Consider the following 14,268-nt stretch of genomic DNA (forward strand, 5'->3'; position numbering starts at 1 on the left):
CACTTAGGAAGTGCTGGTGCCTCTGATGGAGTCAGGTATTGATCCAGAGCTGACACACAACAACCTCATTGCTCTTGCATTAAGGGGCAGCTGTTAGGTTTTGGTTGTGAATCCTCCTCTTCAGCCAATTTAGGATTTGTCAGCTCTAGCAAAAGCACCCAAGAGAAAAGCACAGCCTGACTAAGCAAATGTTCACCCTGCTGTGATGGCAGCATCCACAACAAATTCGGGGGGAAAAAATACAGCAATCACAAGCAAAGCAAACTCCAGGGTCTCTGCAAAAGCTGTTTTCTAATAAAACACCATCCCCTCAGGAAATTAATTTGTATGCTTAATTGGTTCAGGGAAATAATCTCCAGCACGATCCCTTAAGGACTTTGCCTTAATCTTCTTCCATTATCCCAGCCTTGCTGGATGGACCAGCAGCAGCTCCTGCTGAATTTTGGGATCGATGTGTAGCAGCGTTCCCATTTCTTTGGGCTCAAACTGGCCCTGATAAACTTGTGGGATCGTTCTGCTGTTTGTCCTTTTGAGGAGAAAGAGGAATCCTTGATTTCTGGCCGTGCTCCATCCCCTGCAGGAGCTGGCTCTGGCTCAGCCCTCCCTGCAGAGCCAGCCCAGGTTTGTCAGAGCCCTGGTTCCAGCTGGGAGCGATTCCAAGCTCCTGTGCCCTTCTCCCCACGTGCCAGGATATGTCAGGCTGCTGATGGGATCATCCCAGCCAGAGCTCAGAGGGAATTCCAGGCTGGCACCAGCGGGGATTCTTTGCTTTGCTGGATTTGCCTCCATCTCTTTGCTTAAGAGATCAAAACCTTCCTAAAAGTGGCTGCAGCCACCCCAGCTGGGCTCCCCCTGTGGATCAACCCATCCTGGTGAAACCCCAGAGCCCCAAACCCATCCTGGTGAAATCCCAGAGCTCCAAACCCATCCTAGTGGAATCCCAGAGCCCCAAACCCATCCTGGTGAAATCCCTGAGCTCCAAACCCATCCTGGTGAAATTCCAGAGTCCCAAACCCATCCTGGTGAAATCCCTGAGCCCCAAACCCATCCTGGTGAAATCCCTGAGCTCCAAACCCATCCTGGTGAAATCCCAGAGCTCCAAACCCATCCTGGTGGAATCCCAGAGCCCCAAACCCATCCTGGTGGAATCCCAGAGCTCCAAACCCATCCTGGTGGAATCCCAGAGCTCCAAACCCATCCTGGTGAAACCCCAGAGCTCCAAACCCATACTGGTGGAACCCCAGAGCTCCAAACCCATCCTGGTGGAATCCCAGAGCTCCAAACCCATCCTGGTGGAATCCCAGAGCTCCAAACCCATCCTGGTGGAATCCCAGAGCTCCAAACCCATCCTGGTGGAATCCCAGAGCTCCAAACCCATCCTGGTGGAATCCCAGAGCTCCAAACCCATCCTGGTGGAACCCCAGCTTGGCTGGGAGCAGTCCCAGGGAGGCTGGGAGGGCGTGGGGTGAGCAGCAGGTACCAGATCATTCCTGAGGGGCCAATCCTTTCCTTGCCTGTGATTCTGGAGCTCAGATCCTGCCAGAGGAGCCTCTGTGCTGACTTCTGCCTTTTCCCAGCTCTTACAGGATGAGTTTTACTGCTGGGAATGTCAAAACAAAAGCAGATTTTGGTGCAATCTCCACACAATTCTTTCTGAATCGCTGCAGATTCAGAAATTATCAATACTGATATCACCAGAGCAGCTCCCTCCTCCTCAGATCCTGGGGGCCTTATTTTGGCTCAGTTTTGTCTTTTTCCCTTCTCCAGAACACAACCCCACTGCACCTCAATCACAACAGCAAGTCTGGCTTACATTAGATTATATAAAAGCAAGAAACTTTTGTATTTTCCTGTCTTTTTAGAGGATTGTTTGTAGCCCACACAGCATCTGCTTGAGAGCAAGATGGAGTCACAGAATTTCCCTTTATCACTGGGAAATTGGGTGATGCTCACGAGGGAATTAAAACTCAAGCTGAGAAAAGCGACTGGAAAAAGCTGTTCCTTGGATTTCCGCTCTGCTGGAATGACAGCGAGGGCTGCTGAGTTCCAAGGAATCATTTGTGACATTAAACACCAGCTTTGACAGACCTGGAGTGCAGGTGCCTGGAGCTCCTCATGTGGCTGTGGAAGATTTCAGCTCTTAAAAAAGAAAAGGTGGAAGAGGGAGGGGAGAAACAAAAGTTGGTTCCAGCTCCCGGGATTTGGGAGAGAATCCCAGACCATGCAGGACACGTTTCATCTGCACTACAGCTGGCCTCTTTCTCCTATTTATAGGTCAAGAAAATAACATTTTTGAATCCAGGAGCTGAGGCAGTTGCCAGGGGAAACTCGATATTCTAGAGGGAAAATTGTTCTTACAATTGTAAAACTTGGGGGTTTCTGTAACAACCAAATGTAAACCAAATGTGACACGAGGAGGAGGAGGAGGAAAGAGTGGGTGGAAAAATGGGAGGATGAAGTAGAAAGTCAGCTCAGGCTTTGGTGTGGAGTCCTGCAGTCAGTTTTATCCCTTTCCACAAGGAATTCACCACCCTGAGCTGGGAGAACCCTCTGGGAGCTCTGTGCTGGAGTGCTCCCAGGGCTGCTCTACTTTTGTGTGGCACAGGAACGATAAAATAACACCCAGGCTGAATAAAGGGGCTATTTCAGGGCAAAGTTCTCCAGCTGAGGCCCTGAAGAGCCAGAGCTCCTTTCCAGCCAGCTCTGCAGGCAGACCTGAGCTCAGGCTGCTGCTGCTCCAGAGCCTGCACAAATTGAGCAGCCAAATTCAAGGGGGCAGAGCTCACCCCACCACCCCTCATGTGCAGTTCTGATCCTGCCCCCCAGCTCAGGAAATGCTGGCACTGCTCTTTAGAACATCACTGCTTTGGGGTTGGTTTTTTTCTGACTTCCAAACAGAAGAAAATGGATTTCTTACAAAGAACTGATGAGAAGCAGACGATGTTTGTGCACCCACACACAGCACACAGGCACTGAGCTGCTCTGGACAGGGAGAGGAATGGAAAATCCATCTGAAAACACAACAATTGGCTCCTCTTTGCAGGTGTGGGTCAAACCCAGAGCCGGCAGAGGCAAGGTAGGAGAGCTGCCTTCAGTGGCCACGCAGGAGCTCCAAAGGCTGAGCAGGACCAAAACCCGGCCAGAGCCGTTCCTGGGGCTCAGAGCCCAAGGCAGGACAGGATTTTCCATTCTGTCACACATCTGCATCGATCCCTCCGGGCTCTGGGGCTGTTGTTGGCTGCAGGGACATTGATCAGGAGCATGAGGATGGGCAGGGGTCAGGTGGTGCCATGCCCTGCTGACGTGGATTGGGAGCTGTGCCCTGTTTTAGCCCGCTTTGGGCTGTCACTGTGACCTCCCTGGCCAGGGGACAGTCCCCAGAGCCTCAGCTCTCTGCCAGAGGCTGAGCAGAGTGTTTGTGTGATGCCTTTTTCTGTTTTTCACACCCTGTGCTGCACCATGTGTAACTCTGAGCTCTACAGAGAGCTCTGGCCAGCTTTCTTCACATTTTGGTGAGACCAAACCATCCTCCTGGGCCTGGGAACCACCAGCACAGCCTCAGGCCCCAAAAGGATAAACAAAAGTGAAGCGTTGGGAGAAGCAAACCAGGGGAATGTGACTTCATTACCTGAAGCTGTAACTGGACAATAAATATGCAAATAGACCAAACTTTTATCTGCCTGAAAAACTTACTTCCTTCTCCTTTCTCTGTCCATCTTGGGCATTAATTCTGGCAGGGCTGTGGGGACAGAGCCTCCCAGGAGCTGCTGCTGCATCCTCAGCTGCTCCTGTGACACGGGGCATGCTGAGCTGCTTCCCATTTCACTGTGCACTCTTAATAAACGCTTCCCTGCCTGCTGGAATTGATGTGTTGTAGGAATTCGTGTCAATTCTGACAACACTCCCCAGCCTCACCACGGGGGTGAAGTGCCTTCAGTGTCAAAACATCCTGTTGTGATGTTTGCAGAGCACTTTGAGGGGCTCCTTTCAGGAGGTTGTCTCAAAATGGGATTTGTTTTCTCAACATCCCAATCATCTGAAACATTTTGACAGCCTGGAGATTATTGTGGTGGATTTTGGAAAGTTTTTCTCTCCCTTCACGCACGAAAATGTGAAGGTTTTAATTGCTGCCTTTCTAAAGAAAGGGAAAATCAGTCTCTCCCACCTCCTTCCCCTCCCATCTGAAGGTAACTGCATCAAAATATATTTCTTGCTTAAAATTTGTTTGCTGTCCTCTCCTACTAATGATGTTTTCCTCCCCACGTCTCACAGCATTTATGTGAACAAATTAATCTCTGGAGCTCCCAAGATACAAAAAAAATAAAGAAATAAATTTGACAACTGGGAAGCCAAGAGATTAAGGGGGAGATTTTGGTACCAAAGCCAGGTAAGGATGGGATTTTGTTTCTAAGGCACCAAGGTCACAAAGATTGCATCTTCAGGCATCAAAATAGCTCTGAAATCTGCCTGTGACTTGCACAAAAATCCAGAAGAAGGTTGAAAGCAGATCTTTCAAAAAACCTCCAGAGGTGGAACCGACTCTGCTCTTGTCAGCTGCATAAAATATTTCCCCCATGGAGCTGCAGTGGAGTCAAGAGAGCAAGGAACAGAGCCTGGGGTGTCTGGAGGCTCTTCCACAGGGCTTCAATCCCCCATGGACCCGGCACACGTTGCCAGAGGCGTTTGATGACACTGATAAATGTTTGCAATAGAAAATCACAGCTTGAACCCTTCACTTGCTCCATCCAGCTAAGCTCAAACCAGCCAATGTTCAGGAAAATTTCTTCTGAGTCACACTTTGGAGGCCAGCAGCCCTGATTGCCTGCATGATTCACACTGGGTCGTGCTGAAGTGACAGCTCTGGAGCAGGGGGGCGTTAATTTGTCCCCAAAGAGCCCCAGTGACACAGCCCGTGCCCAAGGTCAGCCCTGACCCTGCAGCAGCCCTGACAAATCAGGAGGAACAGAACACTTTAAATGCAGGGAACACTGAAAGCTTGCTGGAGTAAAACAATAGCTAAAGAGAATAAAAAAATCCCATAAAGTTTCAGTGGTTTTGATACACCAGCAAATTTAAACAACCATTGACCGCTCGTGAGCGCAAAGAAAAGAAGGCAGGGTTTTAAGTGAGAAATACAGGCTGGGTGATCCTGCCCCATAAACATTTCTCTTGGGCAAGGGGGACACCATTAATTCTGGTGATTCTGCACGCCACAGGACAGCCAAGGAATCGCTGGAGTCATGTATGATGAAACCTGATGGTGGGGGATAATTCCTGCCCATCGATCGGGGCTGATTTATGGCCCCTCGCTGCACTGTTGCCAGTGAAGTTTATGTGCTGTGTGATGTTCAGAGTTAATAGATTTGGAATTATGGGCCGTGCAGTTGTTCCTGCTGGGTTTACAGAGGATGTGGCACAGCTGGCACAGCTGGCAGGCGCCGCAGCACCGGCGTTTGGGTCCTTGGGGAGGAGAGCAGAGGAATCACAGCAACTCCTGAGCAAAAAAAAATGAGTTTTAAAAAATGGCCACAGCTCAAGGGTGTAAATCAGAACTCAAAATCGATGGGGCTGCACTGAGCTGTGCTGGGGAGGGCCTGGAGCAGGGATCTGGGCACACAGAGGGTAAATATTGCCTTCCTTTAATACAGGAGTGAAACACAGAGCCTGGGGACAGCCCAGTGAGACTGACTGGGTTATTCAGTGCTTTGATACTTCTAAAAATCATTCAGTATTCTAGTATTTCTTAATAAGCATTCCAAAGTCTTGAATTCTGCTCTCAGAACACCTGAGCTGGCATCTCCCAGCCCTGTTTTTCCCCAGCAATGGGATTATTGGAGAAATATTGTGGTGGCTTTTGGAAAAGTCAACCTTTGGTATTTACAGTTTCATCTCTTTGACTGGGGGAGGGATGAACCCAAAAATTCTGTTTATTAAAATAAACAAAGCCTATTTGTGTGGAGAAACAGAGCCCATTTTCTCTATTGTTTTGTACACAAACGAAACATGACAGAGGGATTCCTACAGCCCAGTCACATCCATTTAATGGCCTTTCATTCAGGAAAAAAGAATTTGATTGGAGTTTGCAGTTTGTTTCGCAGGGAGATGTGGCTGGACCAGCTTTCCAAGGGCTGCTGGAGGTCCAGGCTGAGATTCTGAATCCAGAAGGATTCACATGAGGGAGGAACAAGCAAACTCTTCTGCCAGAGAGGAGGGAGCGTGGAAACTTATTTCCACTCTGTGTTTTTGCAGGGAGAGGCTTCCCCTGCTCCACTTCCATGGAGCTCCTGGGTGGCACAGTGAGCAAAAAATAACTTGGAGCAGCTTGTGAAAGTCTTCTCCCAGAGGGGGAGAATGTTTTCCTGTCTGCTGTCAAGTTGTAAGCACATCTGAGGAGGGGAATGGCTGTGCTTGGCACCCACAGGGGTCAGGCTGCCTGTGCAGGCACCGTTCACACCTCAGCCCCGAGCCAGACTGAGCATGTGGAGGAGCAGCATGATTTATTACCGGCTCAGAGCATGTCAGCAACATTTGGGTTCAACCTCTCCAGCAACAGGCGCTCTGAAATCCTCCTGGCAAAGCTGTTCCTGCCTGGGAGCAGAAGGCTGACAGAAGTTGGGGTTTTGCTCTTGTTTCCCGGGTCTGTGGTAGGGCAAAGCTGGGCTCAGCTGAGCTTCCAGGTAATGCCCCATGCTGGGTTTTGAGGCTTTTCTCCCACAGAAAGGAATCAGGAGGTGGAGCTGGGGTTTGAGCTGAGGAAATGGGGTCACCCTGCAGAGCCCAGCAGGTGGGACAGCAGCACCCAGCTGCCCCTTGGCTGTGTTTGATTCCTTTCTCTGCAGAAGGGATGCAGGATCCCCCCTCCCATCCTTCCCAGAACAGCTCTGCCACCCCTCACCCACTGGGTAAAACCTGAGGATTCCAATTCCTCGGAAATCCTCCCCAGAAAGTGGGAATTCCAGTGTGGGCACGCTCAGGATCCATCCCAGCTGAGGAGATTAGAGCACACACCACCAGAATTCCTGCTGGGCCCCCAAATCTTTGCCAGCGTGTCCTGCTCAGGCTGCTGGAAAGGGCCCACAAGGCTCTGGATTCCCCAGGTGCCAGGACAATTCTCCTCTGCAGGTGCTCTCTGCTGGGTGATGCCAAGGACTGTTTATCCCTGAGAACATCAAACTGTCTTGGACAGACACAAGCAGCCCTCGAGTCTGGCTGGTGCTGGAAGAAAGGACCAGAAATTCACACAAATTCCTGCTGTTTGCAAGGCTTGAGAGCAAAGGCATTGCCCTTGTGGAGGGATTGCAGCAATTCCAGCATTCCCAGGTCCTGACACTGAGGTGAGGCTGAGTGCTTGGAATTTGGGGGTTCCACCTATGGAGGTGAGTGTTGGCATCCCCTGTGATTTATGGGGATCCCCTTTTTCAGCCTCCAAACACACCCAAAAATGTTCCCCAATAAAGGGCTTGTGAAGGCAGACAGCTGAATCAGCCCCATTTCCCAATTAGCAGTTTCATTCTGAGCAGTAATTAGGGCGCTGCTGTTCAGAGAGTTCAGCTCTCACTGACCCACTTCCATCGTTCAGGGGAGGCCCAAAGGGACCCTGAAGTCTGCAAATAAATCAACAGGAAAAAGTGAAAAGTCAGTCCCAGCCCATGAGCTGAGTATTGGTGACCTGGGAAATGCTTCATAAACCCCAGAATTGCTTCCTCTAGCACGGGAAGAGGAAATATTTCAGTTGTAATCCTAGAAGAATTACAGGAAAATGAGGGGCTCCAGGGCAGGGGAAGGATAGGCTGCAGGAGGGAATGCACAAATATTTCCCCTAAGAACTCTTACATTTACCTGACTGAGCTCTATCATCCTTTGGAAACAACATTATTCTTGTGCAAGAGGAAAAATGTTCCTTTTTAGGAGATGTAAACACAATAACTAAAGCCAGAGCCTGTAAAGAATCTTGGGGTTGAATTCACCATCAACACACCCCAGAGAAATGAGATTTATTATTTGTTCCTCATGTGGGGAAGTGGGGGGAAATCTGGGAATAAAAGCCACTGGAGATCAGCACATCCCACCACAACAAAACCAGCAGCAGCAGCCACAGGTGGAGCAGCAAAAAGATTTATCCTAAAGAATGAAAACACTGAAATTCCTGCTGCTTTACAGACAGGTGAAAGCCGAGTGCAGGTAATTCCTCCCAAGCCACAGAAAGAAGATGTGAAATTGTAAAGAATTCAGCTGGAATAATCCATCTCCCTGAAGGCAGCATCCCTGCAGCAGGAGCAGCCAGAGGGAGGTTTGGGATGCAGATGGTGCTGAGATTTTGGATGGGGACTTTAGAAAGCAGAGAGGAGTTTCCCAGGCCACACTTTCTGGCTGTAAATGAGGATTTCCCTCTTTCAAGGGTCTCATTTCCACGTGTCTCGCTTCCCTCTTTGTTTTCTGGAGCAGAAATTTTCATTGGAGGTCACTGCTGGAAAACCCAGCAGATTGGGGACTTGCAGGAATGTCATTTATTTCCCTTTATGCAGAAAAGAACAAAATGCTGTGGGGAGCTGGGTCCCATTTCTCAGCTCTCTGCGTGGCGTTGCACTTGATTTAAGTGGCAGAAGCCTTAATTAGGGCTCTGAACAGGCCCCTAACGGAGCAGCCGGGGGAGAAACATTTGTCTGATCAAAGCAAACAGAATTGGATTCCTTTCCCTGAGGGAGCAGGGAGGGAAATGGGGATGACAGAGTGAAGACACCGAGCCCAGCAGGACACAGCTGGAATTTTCCTCTGGTGACCTCTCTTTGGAAACATCTGCCGGGGAAGCTGCAGATGCAGACAAGCAGGAGGCTCTGGAGAAGCAATGGAAAAGCTGATTTTTCCTGGGCTCCTGATCCCCACAGGAGCAAATGAAAGTTGTTTCACAGGCCAGAAGCTGTGGAAGAACTCAGGTGGAAATTTAAGGACAAGATTTTGGAAAGAGAATCTGCTGCCCTGAAAGTGAATTCCTGCTTTTCCCTTCCCAAAGATGCCCAAAGATGTTTTTCCCAGCCCAAAGATGAGGCTCCCTCCTCGCACTCATCCCCCTGCACATGGACACACAAGCACAGCTCCTTTTTCAGCTGCCTTTGGAACACAAACAGTGCCAATTAGCCAATGTTTTGTGGGGAAAACAGAAAGTCAAAATATTCCTGCAGATCCACATATGGCCAGATCCTTGCTTGGTGTCAACGCTCGCAGCTCTGCTGATTTTTTTGGAGCTGGGCCACACTTTTCCTCCTGCTCTGGCTCCGTGGAACTGAGCTGATTTTGGCTTTTCTGTGATACAGATCTGGGCCATTGTTACAAATGACTGAAAGAATCTGGAGCGTGGATGTTTATCCTGGTGAGCAGCCCCGTGCTGGGGCTCAAACCCCGTGGAGCAGAGGGAGCAGGGCCTGCTCTGCCTCCCCCTCCTCATTTTGGGACCAATAATTCTCATTTTCAGATGGAATTTAGCATATGCCTGGAAGCTGCCCGCTTGCCCCCAGCCAGGAAATTGCAGTTGGCAGCTCTGGCTGCTGGCAGGGCTGGAGGCAGAGTGGACTCTCTGTGCAGGCCCACATGGGAGGCCTGAAGTGCAAATTCTTCCCAAATATTTGGTGTTTAATCACAACAGAGGTCAGGGAAGTGTGGAGGGAGGAAATTCTGCTCCATATTTACTGGGAAATGAGAAATCCCCCTCAAAAACCTGCCATGACTGGATCAAAATAGGGGTTTAACACAAGGTTTAATCTGTGGAAGCTGAGACTTGAACACAGCAAACTTTAAACCCAACCCCTCATGTCAATTAAAATATAAAATAAAATATCTTTCCTTAAAAAGAACTCTCTGAAGGCAGCACAATTTACGCAGAGCTCGTGCTGGACCATGAAGTGGAAGTTTTCCTGCCTGGTTTGTCATTTGGAGGAAGAAATGGAGTTGAACACTAACAGAACTCTCCAAAGAGCATTTTAAAACGAGGAGGGGAGGGGAAATGGCACAGAAACCCACAGACAGGAGGAGAAATAGTAAAAATGCCAGTGAAGCTTGAGCAGCCACACGGTAATTTGGGATCTTTGGGAAAAAAAAACTCCAAATATTTAAAATGAGAATGGTGGTGACCTGTTTCTCCATGAGAAAATTCATATTCACACAGGATCTGAGTGAGCCCCTCGTGCTCTCCTGGGACCACAGATTCAAGTCCTGGGTGGTGAATTTTGCTTTCTCTCAGGTGGTCATTTAGATGTGGGATGGCTTTTAAATTTTGAAATAAATGTTCCCTTTGGAAATCAAAAATTGCTCTCTGCCTGTAGAGTTAATCATGAGGTAGCTCTCATAATTAATCAACTCTTTATTTTATCCTTGTGCAGAGGCACAATCTGGAAAGTGCTTGGAGAAAATCAGAGTTTCATGAGGGGAAAAGGGAGTAAATGAGTAAATCCATGTGGATTCCTGAGTGTGGGGAATCCAGGCATAACTTGTGTCAATGGATGAATGCACCATTTGTGATGGGAAATAAAACCCCTTGTGAAAAAAAAAAAAAAAGAATGTATGAAGCATTGAAAACTCAGGTTTTTGTGAAGTCCCACTCTGCCATTATTTGGGAAGCCCAAAATGAGGTTGCACACAATGTATCGTTTATTGGGATGATTTTTCCTGACGGTGCAGTTTGGAGAGAGGGGAAATAATGTGGGAAGGAGAGGTAGAAGCAGCTTGGAGAAGGAAAAATGAGACAAACACCCTCTTCTCTTCACCCCATGGTGAACAGGGCAATGCAACTCCTCTTTCTTCCCAAAACCTGGCCCTGCACGTTCAAATGTTGGGCCTGTAAATCTGATCAAAGCCTGTGCTCGAATGTCATGACCCAGGAAGGGCAGAAAATGGAGTTATTTTTGTTCTAAAAGCCTCTGCCCAACTCTCTGTGGGAGAGGCTCTGCCTGCAGCTCTGCATATGCAGATTTTTTTATTATTAATTATTTATAGGTCACCAGGAGTGTGCATGGAGCATCAGACACACAAAAAAACAAGCTGGCACCTCCTGTGAGTTGTTTCCCATCCAAGTCTTTCAGCAGGAAGTTTGGAAATCCAGCATTTTAAGGGCAAATGTGCTGATCTGACAGGAATAATTTGTTTTCCCGTTGAAATGGGCACAGACTGGCAGGGAGCAGCTTTCAGGAGGGAGGATTCCACTGGAGTTTTGTCATTCTCTGCCCTTTCCCTGTTCATGAAATGGTTTCTTTTTGCTACCAAAGGTGTGAGATGCCAAAGGCAGAGCTGGATTCTTGCAGAGCCACGTCCAGTTCCCACATGGCTTTTCCATCACCTCTCCCTGCTCCTCCTGTCTGCCACAGACAGCCACGCTCTGTCCTGTCCCCTCCCAGCAGCTCCAGCCCAAACACATCCCCACACCTAGGGAAACCAGAGATTTATCCAAAGGCCTGGCTTGGATGGACATTCACCATCAGGATGATCCCAAACTGGGATCCTCCCAGCACTGTGGCTGCACACAAAGCCCCCAGAAATCCTGGCTGGTGACGCTGGTGCTGCTTTGGTGTCCCCAGCTCCGCTCCTGGGCTCCCTGGGGCCAGAGAGGCATCAAAGGAGTGGCCTTCATCACTGATGCTGCTGAGTTACGTGCCCCTGCTTTATCCCTCAGGCTGGAAATAAATATTTTTCCGTGCCTGGCGAGGCTAAACATAGCATTGTGCTCCATTCCCAGCTGATTCCATTTCCCCTTCAGCACTGCTCTGCTTTCATCTGCCTGTGAACACCCAGCCCTTCAGATGGCTGTGGTGGAGACCCTGGATCAGGGCAAGCTCTGGACAAGTGGTTTCGTCTGGGTGACAGAGGAAGGTGTTGGTGACATCCAGTGCCTGGCACATGTGGGAAAAATCTGAATATTGAACAGCCTATTGAATAGTTCTCTTCTCTTCTCTTCTCTTCTCTTCTCTTCTCTTCTCTTCTCTTCTCTTCTCTTCTCTTCTCTTCTCTTCTCTTCTCTTCTCTTCTCTTCTCTTCTCTTCTCTTCTCTTCTCTTCTCTTCTCTTCTCTTCTCTTCTCTTCTCTTCTCTTCTCTTCTCTTCTCTTCTCTTCTCTTCTCTTCTCTTCTCTTCTCTTCTCTCTTTTGTTCTCCGATACCACCCTGGGCTCACCATCACCCTTCCCTAAGCCCCTACAGAGCACAGACCTCATTAGGAGATAATTCAATTAGATAAGGCCAGCTCTGAGCTCCTAAAGTGCTGCAGGAAGGAGGCAGCTGAGGGCAGCCCCTCCTCTGGGAACACACAGAGGGAAATGTCCCCGTGTGTGTCCCTGCAGTGCCATCCAGGCTGGGCAGCCCCTCCTGGCCAGGTGTCCTGTGCCACCCCAGGGTCCCCCCTGGTCCTGCACACACCCAGCTCCTTCCTTCTCCTGGAAACGCATTTTATTTATGGAGGGAGTTAAAAGAGACTGAGTCCCTGCAGGGGCTCAGCTCCAGGAGAGGAGAGGAATTTCCATCTGCTACCAGTGGATACAGGAGAGGCCAAAAGAGGGCTGCCTTTGAAACCTCTCTGAAGCTGGGGGTGGGTTTTGCAAAATAAAAGCCGAGGCTGGGTCGGCTGCAGGGCAGCGCAGGAGTGAGGGGAGGTTACAGCAGCGTTTATGCTTTTGACCTGCATTTACATCTCTCACCCTCTGCAGAATTCACCAGAGGGGGATCAGGAACCTGCCCAGAAATCCAAAACAGATCTACAAATATACAGAAATCCAAAACAGACCTACAAATATACAGAAATCCAACCCGGACTGCCAGCAGAGCGATGCAGGAGCACTTCTGAGCCTTCCTGCCCCAGGATGAAACACAAACCTCATGGGCCACCCTTTTATTCCCCAGGGAGGAGATGGCTGTCCCTGCATCCCTGGAAGTGCCCAGGGCCAGGCTGGGACAGTGGGAGCTGAAGGGACTGGAGCATTCCCTGTGTGAGGAGGGGGCTCAGGGGGTGCTGAGGATTTATTTAAACAAGGATTTATTGCTGCTCCCAGTGCGGGCATTTCCTCCAGCCCCAGCTTCACCCCCACAGCGGGGTGTTTGCACACATTTCAGCAAAATCAGAGTTTTCAATGGGTTAGGAGAGGCTCAGCAGGGTGCTGGAGAGTGGCTGGAGCCCTCCCTCTGGACCTGGGCATTTGCATCCCTCCCCAGCTCTGCAGGCAGGAGCCACTCTGCCTCCGAGGCGTTCTAAATCACATTTAGACTGGTTTAAATTGCCCAAGCCCAGCCTCCTTCCAGCGGCTCCCTCCAGTGGCTGGCTCCAGGAGCTGTTTTCCTGCTAAACCCGGCATTTTCGGGAAGCCTGCATTTGTTTATGTGTGAGAAACATCAAAGCCGGGCGCACCGGGGCATTCCCAAGGAATCAAACTCCCCGAGCAGCGAGCTGAGTCCTTTAATTGAGCCTCTGCCCGCTGAAATGTGGTGGGGAAAGTGTTGTGAGACAAGAGGGTTTCTCACCAGAAAGCTGAGATGGAAATAATAATGGAAAATATTAATGGGAAATGTTAATGTTGCTTCAACAAGTTGCCACTATCAACCTCCCTAAACTTGGATTAAATCCCTTAGAACAAGTGCAAGCTGAGTCCAAAGGGTATAAAACACCCCTGGTTTTGCTCTGTGAGATTCTCAGCATTTCCCAGCCGCAGTTTGGTGTGATGGAGATGATTCCTGAGCTGGAAAACAAGGGCCATTGCTGTAGCATTTCAATTGGAAGAAGGATGCCCTGATCCACCGGGCTGTTCCTTAGGCACAGGAATTGCCAGTGTTGATTCATTTAGCTCAGACCCAGGCAGGTCAAAATCAATCATGTCAAAAATACATCACCTGCATTCAGGGAGTTTTTTAAAAGGGAATGAGAGGTGCAGGCTGCAGGAATAAATCACAGCAGAATGGGGGCTTGCTTGGAAACAAACCCATCATTTGCTCTGAAAGGATAAATATGTTGTTTGCTCCGAACATTTCCGCAATATTTAACAGACGGCTTGGCAAGGAGACAAGGCTTGGCTTGGAAAAGCTGTGTCTCCAGCTCAAAAAGATGGGGCTGAGGATCAGAGCCCCCCCTTTTCCAGACCTACAGCTCCTTCTTTACATTTTGAATGACACCTTTGCCATGGGCAAGGCTTGAAATTGGGAAAAAGATGATTTTCCCCACCAGCACCGAGTGGAAATGTTGTTTATATAAAGATCTCCACTTGATCCCCAAACCTGCTGCCCCAGGGCTGAATCCCCAGCAT

Source organism: Cyanistes caeruleus, chromosome 23, assembly GCF_971803275.1.
Source record: "Cyanistes caeruleus chromosome 23, bCyaCae1.hap1.1, whole genome shotgun sequence".
Classification (NCBI taxonomy): domain Eukaryota; kingdom Metazoa; phylum Chordata; class Aves; order Passeriformes; family Paridae; genus Cyanistes; species Cyanistes caeruleus.